This window comes from Suncus etruscus, chromosome 10, assembly GCF_024139225.1.
Source record: "Suncus etruscus isolate mSunEtr1 chromosome 10, mSunEtr1.pri.cur, whole genome shotgun sequence".
NCBI classification, from domain to species: Eukaryota; Metazoa; Chordata; class Mammalia; order Eulipotyphla; family Soricidae; genus Suncus; species Suncus etruscus.
The window spans coordinates 22,938,592-22,963,827 of NC_064857.1; the positions used below are offsets into that span (position 1 = coordinate 22,938,592).

General features: G+C 38.2%; 1 protein-coding gene and 1 non-coding gene across 5 annotated transcripts in view; both read left to right on the forward strand.

The window, feature by feature from the left end:
• STAU2 (staufen double-stranded RNA binding protein 2) overlaps positions 1-25,236 on the forward strand; it is a 310,007-nt gene that overhangs the window by 202,816 nt on the left and 81,955 nt on the right. The gene's annotated exons all lie outside the window — the stretch shown is intronic.
• LOC126021754 (U6 spliceosomal RNA) lies at positions 99-202 on the forward strand. Its single transcript, XR_007500231.1, has one exon. It is a non-coding gene; the product is annotated as a U6 spliceosomal RNA (small nuclear RNA).

Consider the following 25,236-nt stretch of genomic DNA (forward strand, 5'->3'; position numbering starts at 1 on the left):
TTCTTTATGAGAAGCCAATTGATTGTGAATGTTCATTAAATCTACAAAATATTTTACAGCAATTTTTAACCTAGTATTTGGTGCAAGGAGCCAGGGCTGTGCTCGCTTCGGCAGAATGTATACTAAAATGGGAATGATACAGAGATTAGCAAGGCCCCTGCGCAAGGATGACATGCAGATTCATGAAGGAGCCAGGGCTTTGCAAACAAGTAGTGTTGATATGCAAAATTTGTCATTACACTCCTTCACCACCTCTAGTAAAGCTTCATGGTATAGTTGGAAGCTGGCTAGATTGATATTTGAAAAGATTCATGTTGTTAACTGGATAGTTATTTAGAACTATTTATGGGGCCAGAGAGATAGTATGGAGGTAAGGCGTTTGCCTTCCATGCGGAAGGACAGTGGCTCAAGTCCCGCATCCCATATGGTCCCCTGAGCCTGCCAGAAGTGATTTCTGAGTGTAGAGCCAGGTATGGCCCCAAACAAACAAACAAATAAAAAAAAACCCTTATTCTTGACTCTATACTCAAGGATTACTCTGGGTGGGCTTTTGGAATCACATTTGGTGCCAGGGATCAAATCTGCTGTACTGCCCCTCCAGCCCCTATATTTCTCAATCCTCCCCCAAAATAAATTTTGTTGTTCTCAAAATTATTAACTATGAGGCCATGGTTTTCTTTTTAAGTTAGCCCTATGCCTATCATAGGGCCACTCACATAATTCTTGATGAATGACTCAAGTACATAATGAATGATAGCAGAAAAATACTTGAGTTTCCCCCCTGCCAATACTTGAGTTTTGATGCCATGCAAATGGAGAACTGAAATTCAGAAGCAGAAGTGATAATAGACTTTTCTATGAAGTCTGTTAATATACTTCTATTGAATGTATAAGCAAAATGTAATCAACTGCCTATGAAATTCTTATAAATTTATGTATCCTTATAAATGTACATTACCTATATTGTAGATACTATACATGCTGTTACTCTATTATAAATTTGAGTGGGAGATGGAAGGATTACAGTAATTGAAAAACATAAGTTTTTATTCTGAGCATATTCCTTTATTTATTTATTTATTTGGTTTTGTGATCACATCCACCGGTGGCACTCAAGGGTTACTCCTGGTTCTGGGCTCAGAAATCACTCCTGGCAGGCTCGTGGGAACCATATGAGATGCTGGGGATCGAACCTAGGTCTGTCTTGGGTCAGCAGCATACAAGGCAAATGCCCTACCACTGTGCTACCACTTTGGCCCCCAGATATTCTTTCAAAAAAAAAAAAAACCAATACTTTAAATCACCATGAGATAAACAGTTACAGAGTTATTCATGATTGAGCTTCAGTCATACATTGTCCAACACTGTTAGGTTACACCTTATTTTACCTAAAATAAAGATCATCTTTGGTTCCTTTGCATGTTTATTTACAACTTGGATTTACCCCCAAAACAGAGATTGTCTTACTTGTAAACCTGGTGGGACTGGCTTAGGATAGCCTGAGTTATCTGCCCTTAACTGTTCTTACTGCCCCACCGGGGTGGTCTCTGCACTCAATAAAAATGATAGTTCTGGCAGGCAGCTGGCTCTCCATAGGAGGTAGAAGATTGCCAGACTATATGTATTTCACCCTCATCCTGGTTTGGATTATTTCATTCGCGACCCTGATTCAAACTTGTTCACCTGGGGTTGGACACACTCTCTCTCTCTCTCTCTCTCTCTCTCTCTCTCTCTCTCTCTCTCTCTCTCTCTCTCTCTCTCTCTCTCTCTCTCTCTCTCTCTCTCTCTTCTCTCTCTCCTCTCTCTCTCTCCTCTCTCTCTCTCTCTCCCCCCTTTTGAAACTGTGTTTTTAAATATTGCTACTGAAGGAGTATAATGCACATCATTTTATCTCCTTTCTGCACCCAGCTCTTGTGCAGAGTGATTGTTTCCAAATGTTATTGTCATACTTTCCCCTTATCTGCCCTATTTGTACTCCATGACTCTTAGTGGTAAGCTCTCTACCTGAAGATAAACAGCCTGCAGGGTCTGTTACTTTGACACAAGTAGATTGTTATTCAGTCTTTAAATTACTAAAGAATAGTACATAGCAAGTGGTCACACATTTTTTCCTCAATTAAATCCTGAATTTTACCTATTTTAGAGAACCTGGCTATTCCTGCTTGCCAAGATTTGACATAACGGCTATTCTTGAACAGCTTTTACTGTGGTTTATTAATATCAACAATTTAGACTTTAATAGTCAACTATTTAGACTAACAGAAATAAAGCAGAAATTAAATAAAGTTTATCATTTTAATTTTGGATGTCTTTATTTGAGAAACAATCTTTTGATTATAATGATTATTTAAAGATCTAAACTTCAGATTAAGTCCAGAGCTTCATAATATAATATGAAATGGGGACTTGGCAGGGATTTAATAGACAAACCAATTTAATAGATTAAGCATTCCATACGCTATGGGGTTGGGTTCAGAAGATAATTGCCAGTGTAGGGAGATAATTACTTATTAATGGTTGTCCAAGGTTAGGGAAAATATCATCCAGAGTTTTAAAATGTCAGAGAAGTTAGGAAATTAACATTTTCCAGATGAAAGTAGATAAATGTTCTCTAGAAGCATCTAATTCATGATTTTCATATACTTTTGTTTTAGAAACTATTTTTATTATATCAATTTTGCCAAAAGAGTAATAACAGGCTTTTTAAAAATGAAAAAAATTAACTATTAAAACTGTACTATTTAATTTTATTAACCGTTAGAAGCATTTGGCTTGTGAAACTTGGCTAGTTCAAATTAGAATATACATTCTAAAAATATATACAGAAGATTTCGAAACAGTACAACAAAATATGAAAAAGATCATTAATAATATTAATTGACTAAGTGTTGATAATATTTATTAATTGAAATTTGTTAAAATTGATCTCAGATGTTTCTTTTAACTTTTTTAATGTGGCTAATAATATTGCATGTGGAGCCACATTATATATATTTTTTGGACTCTGTAAACTCCTTATTTGTTTTGGGGCCATGCCTGCTGGTGCTCAGTGCTTAGTCCTGGCTTGGAGTTCAGGAATTAACTCCTGATGGGTTCTGGGAACTATATGGGGTCTTGGCCATCAATCCAGGTTGGTCATGTGCAAGGCAAGTGCTCTACCCACAGTACTAATGTTCCAGTACCATACACTCTAAATTTAAATACAAAAAGAAAAGAACCCCCCTGGAGCCAGATTGCATGCAGCTGACCAGGGAGGGACCCGGTTCAATTCTTGGCATCCCATTTGGTATCCCAGCCTTCCAGGGGCGATTTCTGAGTGCAGAGCCAGAAGTGACCCCTGAGCGTGAAAGCAAGAAAGAAAGAAAGCAAGAAAGAAAGAAAGAAAGTAAGAAAGAAAGAAAGAAAGAAAGAAAGAAAGAAAGAAAGAAAGAAAGAAAGAAAGAAAGAAAGAAAGAAAGAAAGAAAGAAAAAAAGAAAGAAAGAAAGAAAGAAAGAGAGAGAGAAAGAAAGAAAGAGAAAGAAAGAAAGAAAGAGAGAAAGAAAGAAAGAAAGGGAGAAAGAAAGAAAGAGAGAGAGAGAAAGAAAGAGAGAGAGAAGGAAGGAAGGAAGGGAGAAGGAAGAAAGGGAGAAGGAAGGAAAGAAAGGAGAAAGAAGGAAGAAAGGAAGGAAAGAAAGAAAGGAAGGAAAGAAAGAAAGAAAGAAAGAAAGAAAGAAAGAAAGAAAGAAAGAAAGAAAGAAAGAAAGAAAGAAAGAAAGAAAGAGAAAGAAAGAAGGAAAGAAGGAAGGAAGGGAGAAGGAAGGAAGGAAAGAAAGGAGAAAGAAGGAAGGAAGGAAGGAAAGAAAGGAGAAAGAAGGAAGGAAGGAAAGAAAGGAGAAAGAAGGAAGGAAGGAAGGAAAGAAAGGAAGGAAGGAAGGAAGGAAAGAAAAAGAAAGAGAGAGAGAAAGAAAGAAGGAAGAAAGAAAGAAGGAAGGAAGGGAGAAGGAAGGAAGGAAAGAAAGGAGAAAGAAGGAAGAAAGGAAGGAAGGAAGGAAAGAAAGAAAAAGAAAGAGAAGGAAGGAAGGTAAGAAATGAGAAAGAAGGAAGAAAGGAAGGAAAGAAAAAAGAAAGGAAAGAAGGAAAGAAAAAGAAAGAGAAAGAAAGAAGAAAGAGAAAGAAAGAAGAAAGGAGAAAGAAGGAAGAAAGGAAGGAAAGAAAAAAGAATGGAAAGAAGGAAAGAAAAAGAAAGAGAAAGAAAGAAGAAGAAAGAAAGAAAGAAAGAAAGAAAGAAAGAAAGAAAGAAAGAAAGAAAGAAAGAAAGAAAGAAAGAAAGAAAGAAAGAAAGAGAAAGAAGGAAGGAAGGAAGAAAGAAAGAAAGAAAGAAAGAAAAGAAAGAAAGAAAGAAAGAAAGAAAGAAAGAAAGAAAGAAAGAAAGAAAGAAAGAAAGAAAGAAAGAAAGAAAGAAAGAAAGAAAGAAAGAAAGAAAGAAAGAAAAGAAAGAAAGAAAGAAGAGGGGCCGGAAAGATAGCATGGAGGCAGTGCATTTGCCTTGCATGCAGAAGGATGTTGGTTCAAGGCCCGACATCCCATATGGTCCCCCAAGCCTGCCAGGAGCAATTTCTGAGTGTAGAGCCAGGAGTAACCCCTGACCGCTGCCGGGTGTGACGCTCCCCCCAAAGAAGAAAAGAACACCTAAGACGTGAAGGATTTACTCAAATTTGCATAGTTTATGGATGACAGCTAAACCTCAAGCCTACCTGATAGTTCTTTACAGTTCTTCCTTCCAATGAAGCAGTTAAAATACACAGAAACACACATATTCCTGAACTCACGCATGCAGGTAAATATTGGTTCTTTCAAATATTTTCAAAGTGATTATATAATAGTATAGAAGTAATTTATTTTCATGTCAGTTTTAGCTTTCATATTCAAATAGGTCTTTTGAATTTCTCAAATATTTATTTCTTAGCAACTCTGTTGTTGTGGCATGAGTTTTAGAAATAACTGTAGGTTACTTGGAGAGATCTGCTAAGTAATAGTGTGTTAAACATGTGGTCATAAAATGAATGGATAAAAAGTTTTGGATTATATATACATTCTAAATGAAGTATGAAGCATAAGGAAAGATGAAATTATATAGAAGGAACTGGGAGGTAACATGTAAAGTGAAATAAGTCACAGGAAGAAGGGCAAATACTGGATGACCTCAACTAGGGACACAAAAAAAGTGAATAGACAATATAGAAGAATGACAAGCCTTTGACCTTGAATTACGCAACTGACAACAAGCAGGTAGAGGATGAATGGGAAGGAATGAAGATCGAACCAGAAGTGACAGAGACACTGGTGGCAAGTCATGGTGATAGTAATGTGCAGTAACTTTGTACACCAGTACCATAAACTCAACAGATGCATAACCATATAGCTTCAACTGTAATTTTAAAAAAATATTTTAAGTGCAGCTATAAAAGAAGACAATTTTGTGGGTTTTGTTTTTGATGTGTATGTGTGTAAAAAAAGAACCCTTGTAGATATTTTTAAACATTCCAGATGCTATTCTAGAAATATAATTGTTTTCCCCTGAACAGATAAAAAATATATAGATTTTTTCAGAACTTCTTACATATTTTGATCACTGTTATTTTATAGTCACATTTTTCTACTAAGCCCAAGAGTTAGTTAACTATATACATATAGTTGTGCTTTTAAGAATCATTGTTACTTTTTTCCTGATAAGCCAGCCTAGAGACACCAAGGCCCATAATCTCTCCAGGACCCACACCCGGTAAGATGTCCCCACCCAACGAATGTGGGGCTGATTCCTGCCATGTGATTGGGCACCCAGAGACTTAAAAGGGACGGCAGCCATGCTTTCTGCCTTTTTCCTGCTGAGCCAGCCTAGAGATACCACGGACCATAATCTCTCCAGGACCCACACCCGAGAAGCGCGGTACAGTCTTACCAATGAAGAAATTTTGCAGAACACCCCCATGTTTAAAGAAATCAAGATGGCTAAAAAGTAGGAAATAGCTAGGTATCCTCTCAAATAAGAAGTTTGGATTAAAAGTATGGAGGGTTAGGGTTAGGGTATGGCAGTATGGAAGATGTTCAGGGAGCTCTAAAAAAGCATTGATAGACTTGACTGGAGCACAGTTAAGCATCAAGAGGATTTGACAACTGAAATTAGAAATTTTCACACTGAAATAACAGATCTGAAAAACTGAGCTTATGCAACTCTTGCCAGCATGGGGTTGGGGGAGACCCCATGCCAGAGGCTTTCTCCCTAGCCTGTGGAGAGCTGGGAGGCTTGGCAGGCACCACAGATGTCCCCCTCTTTATCCCCTGACTCCAGGCCTGGCTGCCGGTTTCCTCTTTGATTCTGGAGGCCAGCTTTTGCCAGGTATGGGGTTTGGGGAGGCCCCATGCCGGAGACCTTCTCCCTGGCCTGGGGAGTGCTGGGAGGCTTGGCAGGCTCCCATCCATCCCCCTCTTTTTCCCTGACTCCAGGCCTTCCCTGGGCTCCAGCTCAGATGGCCAGAAGTGGGTTCAGGTGGACTCTTTGGGGTCCTCAGTCTTCCCCCCTCCCTCCGTACTCCAGGGGGGAGGTGGATGGGGAGGAAGTTGGGCAAATATCTGGCTTCCAGTTTCCTCTTTTATTCTGGAGGCCAGCTCTTGCCAGGTATGGGGTTTGGGAAGCCCCATGCCAGAGGCCCTCTCACTAGCCTGGGGAGTGCTGGGAGGCTTGGCAGGCCTCCAGCCATCCTTGTCTTTTTCCCCTGACTCCAGGCCTTCCCTGGGTGCCAGCTCAGATGGCCAGAAGTGGGTTCAGGTGGATCCTTAGGGGTCCTCAGGCTTCCCCCACCCTCCGTACTCCAGGGGATCGGTGCATGGGGAGGAGGTTGGGCAGATATCTGGCTTCTGGTTTCCTCTTTGATTCTGGAGGCCAGCTCTTGCCAGGTATGGGGTTTGGAGAGGCCCCATGCTGGAACCTTCTCCCTAGCCTGGGGAGTGCTGGGAGGCTTGGCAGGCCCCCAGCCATCCCCCTCTTTTTCCCCTGGACTCCAGGCCCTCCCTGGGTGCCAGCTCAGATGGCCAGAAGTGGTTTCAGGTGGATTCTTAGGGGTCCTCAGGCTTCCCTCCTCCCTCTGTACTCCAGCGGGGAGGTGCATGGGGAGGAGTTAGGCAGATATCTGGCTTCCAGTTTCCTCTTTGATTCTGGAGGCCAGCTCTTGCCAGGTATGGGACTTGGGGAAGCCCCATGCCAGAGGCCCTCTCCCTAGCCTGGGAGTGCTGGAAGGCTTGGCAGGTTCCCAGCCATCTTTGTCTTTTTCCCCTGACTCCAGACCTTCCCTGGGTGTCAGCTTAGATGGCCAGAAGTGGGTTCAGGTGGATCCTTAGGGGTCCTCAGGCTTCCCCCCTCCCTCCGTACTCCAGGGGGGAGGTGCATGGGGAGGAGGTTGGGTAGATATCTGGCTTCTGGTTTCCTCTTTGATTTTGGAAACCAGTTCTTGCCAGGTATGGGGTTTGGAGTAGCCCTATGCCGGAGGCCATCTCCATAGCCTGGGGAGTGCTGGGATGCTTGGCAGGCTCCCATCGTCCCCCTCTTTTTCCCCTGACTCCAGGACTTCCCTGGCCAGCTCAGATGGCCAGAAGTGGGTCTAGGTGGGCACTATAGGGGTCATCAGGCTTTCCCCCTACCTCTCCCTACAGTAACGAGAATGCGCTTTGGGAGGAGGGAGGGTCGTTCTAGCACTGGTTTATGTTGGGACAGTCACTGGAAATTTTTTCTCCTTGGTCTCCTATTGATAGTATTGTATGCATATAGTTTATATATACATAATATCCAACTTGTATTGTGACCTTGATACTGTCCTACAAAGCTCATATCTAATCTTTTACTGCCTCAGTCCCAACCCTTATTTCCCCCATCTTCCCATGTAGGTGCAGCTCATGACATGAAGCTCAACATATAGAGTGATGAGTGCAGTTAGAGAAATGACTACACTGAAAACTATTATAACAGTGTGAATGAGGGAAATAGAAAGCCTGTCTTGAGTACTGGTGTGGGTGGGGTGGAGAGGAGGGAGATCTGGGAAATTGGTTGTGGGAATATTGCACTGGTGAAGAGGTGCGTTCTTTATATGACTGTTTTCATACAACTACAATCATCTTTGTAATCATGGTGTTTAAATAAAGATAATTAAAAAAAAAGAATCATTGTTAAATGTGAATGAATGAGGGAAGTGGAAAACCTGTCTAGAGTACAGGAGTGGGTGGGGTGGGGAGGAGGGAGATTTGGGACATTGGTGGTGGGAATGTTGCACTGGTGAAGGGAGGTGTTCTTTCCTTGACTGAAACCCAACTACAATCATATTTGTAATCAAGGTGTTTAAATAAAGATATTAATTTTAAAAAAGAATATTGTTAAAAGTGTGGGTAAATTAATTAATGACAAAATATAAATTTTTCTTAGCATTTTATTTATGAACAGCTTTTTATGGTTACATTAAATAGAGGAAATAGTAAGGTGATAAATCATTTTGTAAAGTAAGTGATATGTGCTTTTAAAAATAATTGGTTGCGGATCCAGGGATGTGACTTAGTGGTAGAGTAACAGCCTTACATGTGGGAGACTTTGAGTCGGATTACCGGCACTTCAAAGTAACAGTAATTTTTTGGAGTAAAAATGTAAATAATTGGGCCAGAGAGATAGCACAGTGGTAGGGCATTTGTCTTGCATGCAGCCAATCTAGGACAGATGGTGGTTCGAATCTCGGCATCCCATGGGGTACCCTGAGCCTGCCAGGATTGATTTCGGAGTGCAGAGCCAGGAGTAACCTCTGAGAGCTGAAAGGTGTGACCCCAAAACAAACATTGTAAATAACTAAAATAAACTACTTTTATGTTTAAGATTGTAATCTTTTGGGGGTTGCAGTTTGGACCACAGCCAGCAATGCTCAGGGCTTGTTCCTCCTGACAATGCTCAGAGATCACTCCTGGCAGGCTCAGGGAATAATATGGGGTACCAGAGGTTGAACCCAGATTCACCACATGCAAGACAAATACCTTATCCACTGTATGATCTCTCTGGCCTTCATTTTAACAAATCATATAAAATCTCTTAATTCCAACTCAATGGCAGAGATTTTATTTTATTGGTACATTATGGTAGGTATTTAATCCTTATACATTATATAATAAAATGTATTATTGTGAAGAAAGGACATATTATACCTCACCTAGCAAAATAAATTCCTCTGAAGTCTGTAATGTGAGGTTTTTAAAGAATACTCAAATTTTAATATAAATAAGTTATTTAATTGAATCACCACAAGATACACAGTTACAAAGTTGTTCATGATTGAGTTTCACCTGTAATGTGATTTTTAATAATATTAAGTGATATACTTAATCTAGTGTAAATTATTGAATAACCCAATCACATAAACTCATAAAACATTAGTTTTTCAGTATAGTAATATATATGATGCTTGGAATATCTAAAGGAACCATTTCATGTTAGACTTAAATAGATTAATTTCCTTGACTGGTATTTTTGGGATATAGCCAACTATTCCAGAATATGAAACAAAATTGATTTATTCTTTTAATTGCAAAAAAATTTACACCAGTAACTTAAACACCTTCCCTTTATCACTATAACACATTATTTTAGAAATGGAAGCACAACTAGGTTTTTTGTTTGTTTTGGCGTCATATGCAGCAGTTCTCAGGGCTTATTCCTGGGAGGGTTTGGGGGGGGGGGTGTCTATGCGATAAAAGGGATCAAACCCAGATTGACTGTGAGAAAAGCATGCATCTTACCTGCTATACTATCTCTCTGAACTCCACAGTTAAGTTTTTAAAAGAGTGTTTGCTTTGAACCATTTCTTAGATTTTTAAGAAGATACTTCTACTGTTTCATTTTTATACTATTCAAAAATGTGCAGCACTTTGATATTCAGATCAACTGATCAAATGGAACTGGAGTCATTTTGTATCTTCTTTTACATTTGCCATGGTGGACTTTGTCAGTACCAGATGGCTAACTGCCATCACCGGTGCACCAAAATGGATTTTAAAATCATTCAGTCATTCTCTTTGAAGTTAAATTTAATGATATACAAAGATTCAGAAATACAGTTTCCACGTGGGTGCATTAATGTGAGCTTGGAGAAATGTTATTTTGAGGAATTATAAATGTTTGTTGTGAATGGTCTGCAGTCATGATTACTACACTTGTTTTCAGTATACAGCTTTCTCTAAACATCTTCTGATTTTTCCTCTGAGAATTAGGTATTTTAAGGAAAGAAATAAGCATACATACTATCCTTATATACATATCCAATAACTTAAACATGTATGTGTTGAGTTCAGTATTTATGTTATTTTTCTTTTGAGGTAAAATTTACCTACAATAAAATGCATACTACAACCAGCACGCCTGCTGACTCATGCTTGATGGCCCCTCTCACCCCCACCAAATCGTGGACTGTTGCATGATACAGGAATCGGCTTCAGCAAAACTCCCAGCTCAAAGACACCATATGGTCTCATAATGCAGCAAAGCATCTCTCAAACTCAATTCCAAGGCTGTGAATCGAAAAGTACCTTGGCTTTTACTCCCCACAATAATATATCAAAAGACTTAATTGGGAGTCTTATATTGCCTATGGAAGCTCAATACCTGTATAACAATACATCTTAAGATGTGTATTCCTAAATATACAAGTAGCCTCCTTCACCACTTGTTTTATTCGAATACCTTTTCTTTTTAACTGTTTTATTTATTTGTTCTATTTTAATATATACATTTTTTCTCTATCCTTACCATTTTTGGTGCTGCTTGGTACAAAAAACCTTGACTGGGTTAAAAGCTCAGAATAAAACCAGACGACAGAGACTGTGTGTGCAGCCTGTCATCCTTACCCAGAATAGCACCAGCAACACAGTATTACACCATACGTTTTTTTGTATGGGCACAGTAAAAAAAGGGGAAACCATAGACACAGAAACAAGATCTTATCTTCTAGGGATAAGAACTCACTTTTTATAGCAGAAGGGTGCCTCCCATCCTGAACATGTGTCATGTGGATGCAACCAGTCCCCAGGAGATTGGACAGTGTTAGTCCAATCCGAAACTCCAGATCCCCGACGTAGAAATGATACAGCTCCGGGCAACACCACCAGGAACTAAGCTCCATTGGGAGATTTATAACACTGCTCTGGCACCAACTTGTGCCAGTTTTGATATGACGAGGAAAGGAAAACTTAACCTAAGACCAGGCTGTCCTGTCACATCACCTAACACTAAATGGAAATCAGAAGAGGTATCGTCCTTTGAACTGTGAAAAGTAAGAGCACCAACAACAGAAAACTGACTTTGACAACCATGACTGAACAGAGCCTACCTTGGGACTAATAAGAAAAACCCTACCCTAGGCTGTAGCCCAGGACACATAAACAACAACAACAACAACAACAAAAAGATGTCTTATTGCAGAGGTCCAACTTGGACAAAAGAGACTGAGCAGAACCTTTGGACCCATAATATCCTAGGCTTTGGCTTACGGACTGAATGAAAACAGGGAGCAAGTGTTACAGAAGACTGAACACAATAACAACAATGGATAGGAACCTCTAGATAGAACCTAGAGACTCTATCCTACATCTTGACCTATAACCCGTGCAAATACCAAGATCGCTATCTACAGTGGCTTGATTTTCTCACAGACAACCGAGAGGAAACTTTCCTGGCATCACAAAAAAGCCTTTGGAATGGGGTAATGAGTATATATGGAGCCAGGGGTTGATCCCATGATGGTATGCTTCAAGGATGGAGAATCTCTTAGGCCTCGGGAATTCCCTTTTTTCACCAATGCTTACTGTGCCTATGCAAAAAAAAAAAAAAAAAAAAAAAGTGGGGGGAACGCCAAACCCTACCACTCCAGCACCCATACTTTTTCTTTGTTTTGATTTGTTAGTTTTTTTACTTTATTTTCTTTCTCTTTTTTCTTCCACTTTTCTCTTTGTTTTTCACTCTTGTGGTTATTATTTGGTGATTTATTTTTCTTTTTATTTTCTGGGTGCATTTTTTTTCTTTTTTTCTTCCATCTTTCTTTCTTTTCTTTCTTTTTTTGGTAGTTGTTACCAATTTTTTTCTCCCCCTTTTCTTATTCTTTTTATCTCCAATGACGGTGGAATGAATGCTCAATCTACAACAAGCTGTAAAGTGGAGACCAGGTGCTCTAGCATTCTGGGGGGGTAATGGAGGGAGATATGGGATACATGCTGGGAACAGGGGTGGAGGGAGGACAGCACTGGTGGTGGGAATGCCCCTCATTCATTGTCACTATGTACTATAAATGATGCAGTGAAAGATTTGTAATGCACTTTGGTCACAATAAAAATTAAAAAAAATGCATACTTTATTAGTGGACTTAGATAAATTGTGACTACATGACTGTATTTCTTAAACCCCTGTCAAGATATAAAACATTGGACTAAAGATAAAACTCAAGTTTTCAAGATATGAGGCAAGTGTGAGGTCCTGGGTTCAATCCTTAGTTACTCACTCCCTCCACACACACCACAAGATAGAAAACATTTATATCACCACCAGAAATTTTTGTATATTCTTTTTCAATAAATTTCATCCATTGCCTCCCCCACAAATATATTTTGACATTTTTCTGTGACACCCTATTATTGCCAGTTCTAGAACTTTAGATAAATAAATTCATATTGTGTATAGTAGTATTTTGTTTATGCTTCTCTTACTTAAAGAAATGTTTTTGAGATTGGTTTCCTTTGTGTGTATTGATATTTTTAATCTTTGGGGGTGTGGGGTGTGGTTGGGCCACACTTAACTGTACTTAGGGCTTATTTCTAGCTCTTAGAGTTTTTATATTCTTACAACTGAATAGTATTTCATTGTATGAATAAGCTACACTAAGTAGATACATTCTTCTCAGGTGCTTCCACTTTATTTTATTTTGGTTTGGGGGCCATACCTGGTGGTGCTCAAGGGTTATCTTGGGTCCCTGCTTAGGAATGGTTCATGGTAATACTCAGACATTATGTGGTTTGGTGAATTCCAAATAGAGTTGCTGGAAGAAACAATCAAAAAGCAGAATCCCTGCCACTGCAGGCGCATGGAAGGCAAGTGCCTTACTGCCTGTACTATCTCTCTGTTCCATTTTTCCCCTGTTAAATACCCTGAATGTGGCTACTGTGAACATTTTTGTACTTGGCTTTTGTGAACCAGTTTTCATTTCGCTTGGCTTAAACACTGAATGGAATTGCTGTGTCATTGTGTAGATCTGTGTTTTATAGAAGACACCTCTTGACACCAATAACATGAAAGTTCTAGTTTCCATACATCCTGATCTTTGGCGCTGTCTTTACCACTTTAGCCATTCTGATGAGCCATTCTCTCATTCTGGTTTTAATTTGTTGCTCTCTGCTACTTAACGATGTTGAGTACTTTTTTGTGTGTCTACTGGCTATTTGTATATGATTCTTTGGGAAATGCCTGTCCTATTGCTAGCCCATCTTTAAAAGAGTTGTCTTAGTATAACAGAACTAATATAATTCATACTTATCAATTTATTACATATCCTAGGTAGAAATCTTTTGTGATATGATATGTGCTTTCCATTATCTACTAGTGTGACTTTCTTAATACTATTTTTTATCAGTGCATTTTGAAGAGCACAATTTATCATTTTCCATTTTATAATTATTCTTTTTAAGAAGACTTTTCCTTTATTTATTTATTTATTTATTTTTGTTTTTTGTTTCTGGGCCACACCCAGTGACGCTCAGGAGTTACTCCTGGCTATGTGCTCAGAAATCGCTCCTGGCTTGGGGGGACCATATGGAATGCTGGGGGATCAAACCATGGTCTGTCCGTCCTAGGCTAGCGCTTGCAAGAAACCTTTCCCTATTTCTAATTTGTGAGTATATTCTACTTTGTTTTCTAGTTTTACATTTAGATATTAGAAGAACGTTAAGTTAACTTTTGTGTATAGTGAGAGCAGGTAGGCTTTTATTTAAAAAAAAAAACCCACATACATTCAGTTATTCAAACACAGTTGAGTTACTCTGGCATTTCATTGAAAATAAAAATACACAAATAGATGTAGATCTATAACTTTATGTTTAGTGAATAATGACTTTGACAGATTTGTATGCCAGTTGATGTAGTGAATGACAAATTTTAACATTTGAATACATGCCAGTGTATGGTACATGGGTTGATTTCTTGCCAACTTGAACTTAATTTTAATTTAAATTAATTTGGAACTTTTTAAAAGTAAAATTGCACGACCATAAAAAAATTGCTGCCATGAAAATCCTTACATATACATCTTTCCCTCCTTGTTGAATTATTTCCTCAGGGTTATTTTCTGCATGTAGAAATTCTGGGTCAAGGGATGCACACATTTTTCATTTGGATGTATAAATCCAGTCTGTCTTTTATACTCCCCTCAGCTTTTATAGTAGAGACTCGCTTTCTGCATACCATAGAAAGAGTTCAGCTTCTCAAAGTTAGTTTTTATATGAAAAATTGATAAACTAAAGCACTGAGAATTTTGCATCTATGTTGTGTTTGTGTGTGGGTTGGAATTCACTTACATTTCTTCCTAATTATTTTTTTTTTATCTCTGAAGTATGTGGCGAGTTCTTCCAAAGTCATCTTTTCTAGGAAACATCTTGCCAATACAAGGTAATTTGCTCAGCCTCCAATTCCATTTTTTGCATAGCTGGTAACGCCTTACTTGATGGAGCAGCCGGTGAGGTTGACTAAGATAATGAGCTGTGATTGTGGAGTCACCTTTGAGAACTTTCACTGAACTCTGTACTTAGGCTTTCAAAAATAACAACCGAAAAATCCTGGAACAACAGAAAATTGTCTGGGTTCATTTAATGGATAGCTGGTAATTTTCTGACATAATAGTAGCTTGTATCGAAGCGCAGTTTACAATGCCAATCTGAATCAGCAACAATGAAATGCTTTATTATTTTTGTGTTCTATATTTGTACTGCACTCTTAAATGTTGAGAGTGGAAAACAAAGTTTAGGCCTGGACCTGTTTCCACTCCCTCCTTCACTTCAACTTCTCAGTGATGTGGGAAGGAACTTTTCATTAACTCTCTGTGGCTAGTAAAAATGGGGAAAATATTTAAACACCCCAAATCAGGAGTGGGGAAAAAAAACGAAACCATGAGATATTGCCCATTTAATGATTTCTTTCTTTAAGTATGTTTACATTGCTAAGTAAAATCTAATTTTGATTTATTTCTTTGGAATTAGAATAATGACTATTGAGCTGAGGGCTTAGGTGAATGATCGACTCATATGCACATGTGTTTATTGAAAGCATATGACTGGAACAGTCACCTTTTAAATCTCCAGCTCAATATTTATTACATATGCAATGTTTGATAAATTATTTAAATCTACAAAATCTGTATAGGCTTCAGTTTCTTCATCTATCAAAATGAAGGGATTGGTTAGCCTTTGTTATTTCCATGATTCCTTAGTAGTCTCTTATTCTTTGAATCTGCAAGTTAAAAGTGTTTAAAAGTCAGTAGATTCTTTTAAATATAGCTTGCCTGATGTTTTTGGTTGGGAAAAAAATATATGGCCAAAGTGCAAATTTTAAAAAATATCTTTAAACCCCTTGAACTACTCATTCCCTAGTTCTGCCTGCTGGGCCTTCCTAAATAATGCCAGAGCAGAAGTCTAGGGTCATTTTTTTCTGAGCAAGTACACACAGAAATGTGAGGGCCAACAGACGGGGATCTTTTTTAAGTCACCTGTTGGGAAAATGGGCAACTATTGACAAGTCTGATTCATGGCTGAGTGACTGCTCTGCTAGCCTTCACATGATCCCCACTGAGCAAAATCTTTGACCGCCTGCTAATGAAGGTCTGTTTGAAGTTTCTTTTTAACATTTCCAAAACGTTAATTCAGCAGGATGTCTCCACTGGGGTTCTCCATGTCACCAAATCAGCAGCTGTTACAATCCATTCACTTCAGCATGAAATGTTTTTAGGAGTGCTTTTTTTTTTTTTATTTGTGACAACAGCAAAGTAAACATCAGACTCAAAGTCTATCCCATTCAACATTTACATGTGTTAGAACTGTTTCTAATTGCAGTTTACATCCATGGTGTCGATTTGCAAGCTTTCCTTACTATCAATAGGCAGTTTGATTGCAGAAAACTTGGTTGCAGCCTGCCCAAGACCATATCACGTAGTTCATTTTCAATAAACATATCTCAACATTTGAAGAAGCGTTCATACTAGGACTTTTCAATAGAAGTTCAAATTTTTTACCAACCTCTTATTTTTTGGCTGTTTTATTCATAATCAGATTAGAATAGATTTTGATCTCCGGCTTAATTTTGCACGGTAGTAGGTTTACATCCTTTTAGAAATCTCCCCTTCCTACCCACCCAAGAAAAAAATATTAAGCTTCCAGGGAAATAAAAGGATAAAGTAATATAAAATTTTTGAGCTAAAGATCTGAGGGCTGGCTAAGTCCGATAATAAAGATAAAGCACATGGGATCTGCAGATTATGCTAAACTGTTTAGTGTTGTACTTCTTGAGCGCCAATTGTATTCATTGTAAGTCACAGCTATAGATCTTAAATTGATTGCAGAGTGAGTGACCCAAGAGGCTTGCTACATTTTCTCAAGATGGTTTCAGCTAAGTCTTTTTTTTTTCCTTTCTGTTTATTCAGGGTTTTAAAAGACTTTAAGTGTAGTTTTATAAGTTCATTAACTTGCTTCATCCTCTGAGATGCATTTTACCTTTCTGTGATCAGATTTCATTACATGCAAAGAGTTATCAGATCAACCCATTATACAGCCTAGCAGCATGAAGTCTTTTTCGATCTACAAGGAGAAGCTTGTGTAAATCAGGCTCTCAGGTTTCAGTGGGAGGCAGAAGGTTGCTCGGTATCCATTTGTCATGTTGATTGCACCACAGTGAAGTTACATTAGCTTGTCTTTGAACAGAAGTGAAATCTTATGCGAAGCTCCTCTTTCTGTCTTTTACACTAACATCCATCCTCTTAAACCTCTGAGAAAAAACAAAGTGATGGCACAATATAATCAGTCACTCAAGTTGTCTGTCATCTGTTTTCTTAAGGAAATGACTTTTAAGTCAGAGCAGAGAGCTGTAGAAAATTAGCAAAAGTTGTAGTAGTATAAGTAGGTGGAATTTTTTTTTAAGCTGGAGATGTCTTTTTGAGAAGATTTTTATATGCAGAATGCCAAAAAGTATCCCCCCCCCTTTCATAATGAATCTCATAAAATGTATTTCTTCTTGAACAATAGACCTACTGCTGTTAACAACTAGAGTGGTTTGGTTTTTTCCCCCCTTTGTGTGGGGGGGGGGGGCTAAATGTGACTACAGGTTAATGCTCCCGAGAAACTTTTTGTAAAACTGAATCTCTATGACTCTCAGCCTCAGTGGATCTTCCGGCAGTGAACTCAGCACCTTTGAATTTAGGGCTTTCAGAATTTCAATTATGTCACAGCAAATCTTGTATACAGTAGACTGCTTTAGGGTACATGGTACTTTAATGTAAATGATTGGCATTTCATTGCCTAAACCACACAGAGGCAATTTCTTTAAAACCATTAATTTCTACTAAAACCCCAACTATATTGCCATTGATGGCCACTCTAAGGTTGGTGATCAAATTTGCAGGTTTTATTTCCCTAAGCCTGTTTTATGGGCTGAAACACTCAGGTCATTTGCAGCCTGTCTCATTCATCATGAAGTTGTTAAACTCAGATTGTTAAACCAGAAAAGATTAGTTGACTGACAACAGTACCTTAGATTAGACTCCTTCAATTGTACCTAGCTATTTATCCATCCCATTTGTGAAACTTTTATAGCAAGCAATGGGTTTTGGTACAGCATTTTCAAACGAAGGGACATATTCAGTCTCTTTTGTTTCAGTCATGATATCTTTTATCATTTTCATTTCCTCTATCATTCATATATATTGAAGCCCTTGAGAACTAAATAACTGGTCAGAGTGCTTAAACATAAAGAAAGTCTCTTTTACATTTGATCTTTATATATTAATTATATTGCTGTTTGTTTTTTAAATAATAAATTTGGGGGGGAAATCCCTTCTGTTGAAGTATTGCTAAGAACACATTCAATCTGTTCTTGAAAATTCCCTTAAGGTATAATTGACTCATTTTTCTCAGTACGGGGAGTAGAAACATAGATGTTTCAGAAAAGAAAATAAATGAGTACTGATTTTAGTTCTAGTTAAAATCATTTTACAAAATGCCACTGTTATTAACCTCTGTCTCCCCAAGAACTTATTAAGCATTGTATTATAGAGAAGGTTTATCGTTTTCTTTCCTTTTGAAACCTTCACGAACATTTGGAATTGGTGAACTTCTAAGAAACCCAGGAGATCAATCTTGATTAGTTTATTTTACTTAGAAAAGATTTTGATAGCCTGGTATGGCATTTTTTCTTAAAGAGCATTCCTTGCTTCCTCTGTTGAGGGATGAAATAGTATTAAGAGCAACTCATATAATATAGTGAAAAACATTTTAAGTAACCAAATATTTCACTATGCAAGTGGAAAGGAGACCTCAAACTTAAAAGACTGATTTTTTAATTTCCCTTTCCTTCATCTTCCTTCCCAATTTAACCTCAAGGTGATTTTTTTAAAGTTATGGCTTAATTGGGTGATCATTTTACCTTAGCTTTGGAGCAATTTATTGCAGCTTTATTTTCTTTGTTACAGCTCCATTTCTTTCGACTAGCAGCAACATAAATGTTGAATTCTTTGCAGTCAAAAATCGCTTTATGATTAATTTGGTCTTCCAAATAGAGAACTTGGACATATTTTATCTTTGAATATACCCAGCTGGATACAAATATTATTAAAGCATTATAAAAATAAGAAAAAATATATGTTTTCTGATTTTAATTTCATCACATTATATGGAATTGTATTTTATTAGTTTGCTTTGTTTTTGTGCCATAGATGACAGCGCTGAGGTCTGTTCACAGCATGTTTGGGGGTCACTGCTAACCCTCAAGGATCATATCAGAGGATCATACAGTGCTGGGAATCAAACCCAGGCATCCTGGTACAAAGCATGTACTTTGGCCATTTGAGCTATCATTCTGGCCTTCTTTTATATGGCCTTATTATTTATATGGCTGTTATTTATTTTATTATTTTAAATTATATTTATAAGTGCAGGTTTATATTTATAAATTTTAAAATTTATAAAAAGAGTATATAGAAGTATATAGAAGGAATGTGTATAGAAGAGTCCAATTATATTTGTCCATTAAGCCTGTAGTAGGGCAAAATATATTTATGGTAAATTTTGTATTCATCTTTATATTTCTTAGTATTTACTGAGCACAAACCGTATGCCATAAAAAAACTAAAACTGTTTCTCGCCTGAATTAAATATTTGAGTCAGATCAAGTATCTTTTTTTAATCCAACTTTCCCTAAGCGATGACATAAAACAGTGTCTCAGCATCGTAGCTTCTCTAAAAGATTTTATCACATTCATTTAATAAAAATTATGATTCATTATAAAACATGAAGTACATGAGGGGAAGAGAGAGAGAGAAAGTAATTATCAGGCTGAGTTTCATGCTTTGGAAAGGGAGGTCTGGGGTTCTATATTTGCCATCTTTTTTTTTTTTTTTTTTTTTTGGTTTTTGGGTCACACCCAGCAGTGCTCAGGGGTGACTCCTGGCTGTCTGCTCAGAAATAGCTCCTGGCAGGCACGGGGGACCATATGGGACACCAGGATTCGAACCAACCACCTTTGGTCCTGGATCGGCTGCTTGCAAGGCAAACGCCGCTGTGCTATCTCTCCGGGCCCCTATATTTGCCATCTTATGATCCCCTGAGAACTACCAAGAGTGACTGTTGAGCACAGTAGTCCCAGATATGACACCAAACAAATCCAATAAAAACCATGCATTAGGACTGATTGGAGAGATACAACACTTCACAGTCCCACTGTATAGCCCCCCCAAAAAAAAAAACCCCACAGAACCCAAAAAATAAATATGGATTGAACTGGAAAAATAAAACAAAAGTTAGTGCATGTAACTGGTATTGTGACCTTGATTCAAATGCCAGCAATTCAAATGATCCTCCCAAGGATGGAGCCAGTGTGACCTCTGGGCACGACCTAAGAGAGTTCCTGGGCACTTCTGGCTATGCCCCTCAAAACAAATAAAATTAATTTTTGTTACAGTTTGTCCCTAGCAAAAACTAATGTCTTGTGGGCTTTTTTATTTTTATAAAAAAAATGTTTACCTATTATCTTGTGTCTCCTATACTGTATAAATTTTCATCTCTAGCAAGCTAATTTGACTCACACTTCAACCATATGCAATAGTGCAATGGTAGTACAATGATATTGCCTTATGGAAATGTACAGAAAACTTTTTCCATTTTCAATTTACCAGGATGTCTTAGGTGGGTAGTTGGCAAGAAAACTGTTCTTTATTAAGCAGGCAGGAGCAGGCAGGCTTCTGAATTGAACATTAAAGTAACAAACAAATTAGAAGCCCTCCTATCACTGTTTTATCAAAGAGAAAGGTACTCCTGAGTGTTTCTGTGAAAGGAGAGAAAAGTTAATTCTTCATCCATAACCCTAGCTCTTTTTGGGAGCTTTCTGTATAACTTGTGACTCTACTTCTATACTAATTTCCATGAGGGATGAGTTTCCACGGGTACCGTAGTTTTGTTTTTGTTTTTGCAGTGCCAGAGATGAAACCCAGAGCCACACATTCAAGGCATGTGCTCTCCTGCTGAGTTACAGCCAGGCCCTTAAAGATTTTCAAGTTGACAAGGAAACATCAGTCTAAGACTTGTTTTTACCAATCTCTATGCTTACTGCCCAATGGAGTTAATAATAATCACCAAGACCCACAATTCTTCCAGATGTAATTTATGGAGCGTCCTTTTAAAAAGAAGTTATTTTCTTGATTTTCCTCACAGATAGTCTCAGAAGCCTGACTGTGACAAGTGTCCATAGGCCATGGTTCCATTAATTTAGCTCTTTTTTTTTGGGGGGGGGGGTGTCACACCTGGTGGCACTCAGGGGTTACTCCTGGCTCTTGTACTCTGGAGTTGCTCCTAGCAGGCACAGGGAACCATATGGGATGCTGGGATTCGAACCACCGTCTATTGGAATCAGCTGTGTGCAAGGCAAATGTCTTACTGCTGTAATTTAGCTCTTTTAGGGATGCCATAGTTATGAAAGAAAAGAGCTCCACCAATTTTTAAGAATTCAGTGAAGGAAAGTGGAATTCAATTTTATGAGGAAGGAAAGTCTGAAATATTTTCTGTGGTCTTCTGGGCCCATTCAAAGAGCTTTTCTGGGGCCGGCGAGATGACACTAGAGGTAAGTTGTCTGCCTTGCAAGCACTAGCCAAGGATCAGGACCGCGGTTCGATTCCCCAGCGTCCCATATGGTCCCCCAAGCCAGGAGCGACTTCTGAGCGCATAGCCAGGAGTAACCCCTGAACATCACCGGGTGTGGCCCAAAAACCAAAAAAAAAAAACAAAAAACAAACAAACAAACAAACAAAAAAAAAACAAAGAGCTTTTCTAGGTTTGGAGAGAATATAAGCAAATAGGATGATTGTCTTGCATGTAGCTAACCTGGGTTCAATTCCCAGCACCAACAGCAGTGTTACCTGAGTGCAGAATCAGGAATATACACTGAGCATTGCTGGATGTTGCTAAAACATAAGCAAAACAAAGAATGAGGCTGGGAAATAGCACAGGGTGTTAGTCACTTTCATTGCATGTGACCAATTCCAGTTGATCCCCTGCATGATGTGATGTGTGAACACAGAATCAGGGTTAAGCCCTGAGCACAGCCAGGTAAAGGCCAAAACCATAACAAGAAAAAAATTTCCTTGTATTTCTAACTTTAAAACCCCTTTGAAAGCAGACACAGGGACCAGATCGATAGCTCAAAGGGTTGGCAGCACACACTTGCATGTATGAGGCCCTAACTTCAGTTCACAGCATTGCCTCCACATCCCCAAATACCACAGAAGGCAGAGAGGCACTGGCTGGGCAGAGCAGTATCTAGTTCATCCTAGGGCCAGAGCACAAAGCCATCTGGCCCAGTTGGCAGATTCACTGGGATGGCTGCCTGGCACTCTAAACATTGAGAAACCCACCACCAAATAAAATAAAAGCAGTCATAAAAAACAATTAACAGGAGTGTGTGATAGCACAGTGAGTATGCGTTTGCCTTGCATCAGGCCAACCTGGATTTGATCCCCAGCATCCTATGTAGTTCCCCGAGGCTGCCAGAAGGGATCCCTGAGCATCACCAAGTATGGCAACCAAACCCAAATAAAGAAAATAAAAGTTTGGGCCGGAGAGATAACATGGAAGTAAGGCATTTGCCTTTCATGCAGAAGGACGGTGGTTCGAGTCCCGACATCCCATATGATCCCCTGTGCCTGCCAGGGACGATTTCTGAGCATAGAGCCAGGAGTAACCCCTGAGCGCTGTCAGGTGTAACCCAAAAACCAAGAAAATAAAAGTTAGCTTTTATGGGGGGAAATGGTAAAAAATAGTATTTTCTACCATTAGATATATTGTTTGACAAAATAATTTTGTTTATAAATACTGAGTAATAAGCAAAACCATTTTCTAGTATAAATTGGTGAATCAACTTTTAACTTCAAATGTATTCATATGTGTTAATATGATATTTGAGCACTCTAGAAAAGAAGCAATGTGCTCCCAAGATAACAGCATTGAATTATATACAAATCAACATGAAATAAGTTCATTGATTTCAAATATATACTTAACTAACATGCAGAAAAGTACAAATAAAAATGAAATATTTTGCATTCATGCTTTGCAGTTATTTATTCACTTGTTTAACAAAAATTTGATTATTTGCTGATTCATGTATTTATATGATCCCTGGCCTTGTTAATCTTAAAAATTTAATGAGAAGAGGCAAACTGAACTTTGAAATTAATTGGCATAGTTTCAGGTTGGATATTGTAGGAAGATGTTTGGTCTCTATCATCCCTTTTTCTTTTCCTCCCTGAGAATAGATTCCAGATCCTACACTTTTTGTCATTCTCTTCCTCCATATCTCACTGTCAGTCTTTGGCTTTGGCCAAACCATATCATTTTCTGTACACCTTCCTCTTAGTTTGATTTCCATTTTTCCTGTTTTTAAACAGTCTTCTCTCTATTTTATTCTCTAGTCATCTAGGTTGTTTAAAATCCCATGGCAAAGTATTTAATCAAGAGATAGCATGGAGGAAAGGCATTTGCCTTGCATGCAGAAAGATGGTGGTTTGAATCCTAGCTTCCCATATGGTCCCCTGAGCCTGCCAGGAGCAATTTCTGAGCATAGAGCCAGGAGTAACCCTGAATGCTGCCTCGTGGGACCTAAAAACAAACAAACAAACAAACAAAACAAAACAAAAAAAACTTGTTTCTTACTTCTTTAAGCTGTATTGGATCTTCCCCTTTATGGGAAAGGGACTTTGAACGTATCTCTTGGTGCCACTTTGGTAATTTGACTGTAAACATTAAGACAATGTTGTCTTTTAAGAACAGGAGATTATACATAGTAGACTGCTTATATATGACAATAAATGAAATTACTGTTTTAGAGGAAATTATTGGTTTAAAAGTGTAGGATGTCATTTTTGTTTAAGGATAAGTAAAATGAAGTAACATTCAATCAAACACCTAAACAAAAATACCAGTTCTTTGTGTTGAAGATTACATTGTGAATTTGATTAACAAATGGACAATTCTTGCAATGCCAGCTGCCATGTTTCCTTTCTTTCTTCATAAGAATAGAAGTGTTTGTATGAATTTGGTCATGGAAAAAAGATGAAGTTTTTTTTATTATTTCTTTTTGTTATGAAAGTACTAAATAATAAGGTATAGAAAAAGTAATGCTTTTAGATGATTTCTATTTATTATGGCCAATTATCAGTCTTTATTTTGCTAGAGAAGATTTTGTATGTAGATTTTCTGACTAACTTCCAACATGCTGAATTTTTTGAATTGCCATAGAGGCTTGAGTAATTTCTCAAAGTCTGAGAGTCACAGGCCGGTTTTTTGTATACTGTAGAGCAGGAGCCATAAACAGAAAAATGGAATCTATTTCTATAACCTGAATTGGCTGATAAATGAGATGGCCATCTATTTTTCTATTGTAAAAATTAGGTTGGGTGTAACATCAAACCAAAAAATGTAGGCTGGAAAACCTTCTTTAGGTGAGAATCGATATAGAAAGCCATCAACTAGGACCTGGGAGATTCCAAAATAGAAATGAAAAACTTTGCTTTGGTTTTGGTTTTTAGACCACACCAGGTAGGTGTTTAGGGCTTTTTCATCAGACTTTGCACTGAGGAAGCACTCCTGGCAGTACTTGGGGGGCATATGGGATGCGGAGGATTGAAACCAGGTCAGCCCCATGCAAGGCCAGTGTCCTATGTGCTGTACTATCATTCCAGTCCACCAACAGAATGTCTTAAGGATTGAAAATATCTGAATTCATTCAATCTCATTCGTTATATAATTACTTGTAGAAGAATGATATATTTGAGCTATATTGTGTTTTTAGTATTTCAAAGATGTTAACTTTTTTTTTTTTTTTTTTTTTAAATTTTTTTTTATTTAAACACCTTGATTACATACATGATTGTGTTTGGGTTTCAGTCATAAAAGGAACACCACCCATCACCAGTGCAACATTCCCATCACCCAAGTCCCAAATCACCCTCCTCCCCACCCAACCCCCGCCTGTACCCTAAACAGGCTCTACATTTCCCTCATACATTCTCAATATTAGGACAGTTCAAAATGTAGTTATTTCTCTAACTAAACTCATCACTCTTTGTGGTGAGCTTCCTGAGGTGAGCTGGAACTTCCAGCTCTTTTCTCTTTTGTGTCTGAAAATTATTATTACAAGGGTGTCTTTCATTTTTCTTAAAACCCATAGATGAGTGAGACCATTCTGCGTTTTTCTCTCTCTCTCTGACTTATTTCACTCAGCATAATAGATTCCATGTACATCCATGTATAGGAAAATTTCATGACTTCATCTCTCCTGACAGCTGCATAATATTCCATTGTGTATATGTACCACAGTTTCTTTAGCCATTCATCTGTTGAAGGGCATCTTGGTTGTTTCCAGAGTCTTGCTATGGTAAATAGAGCT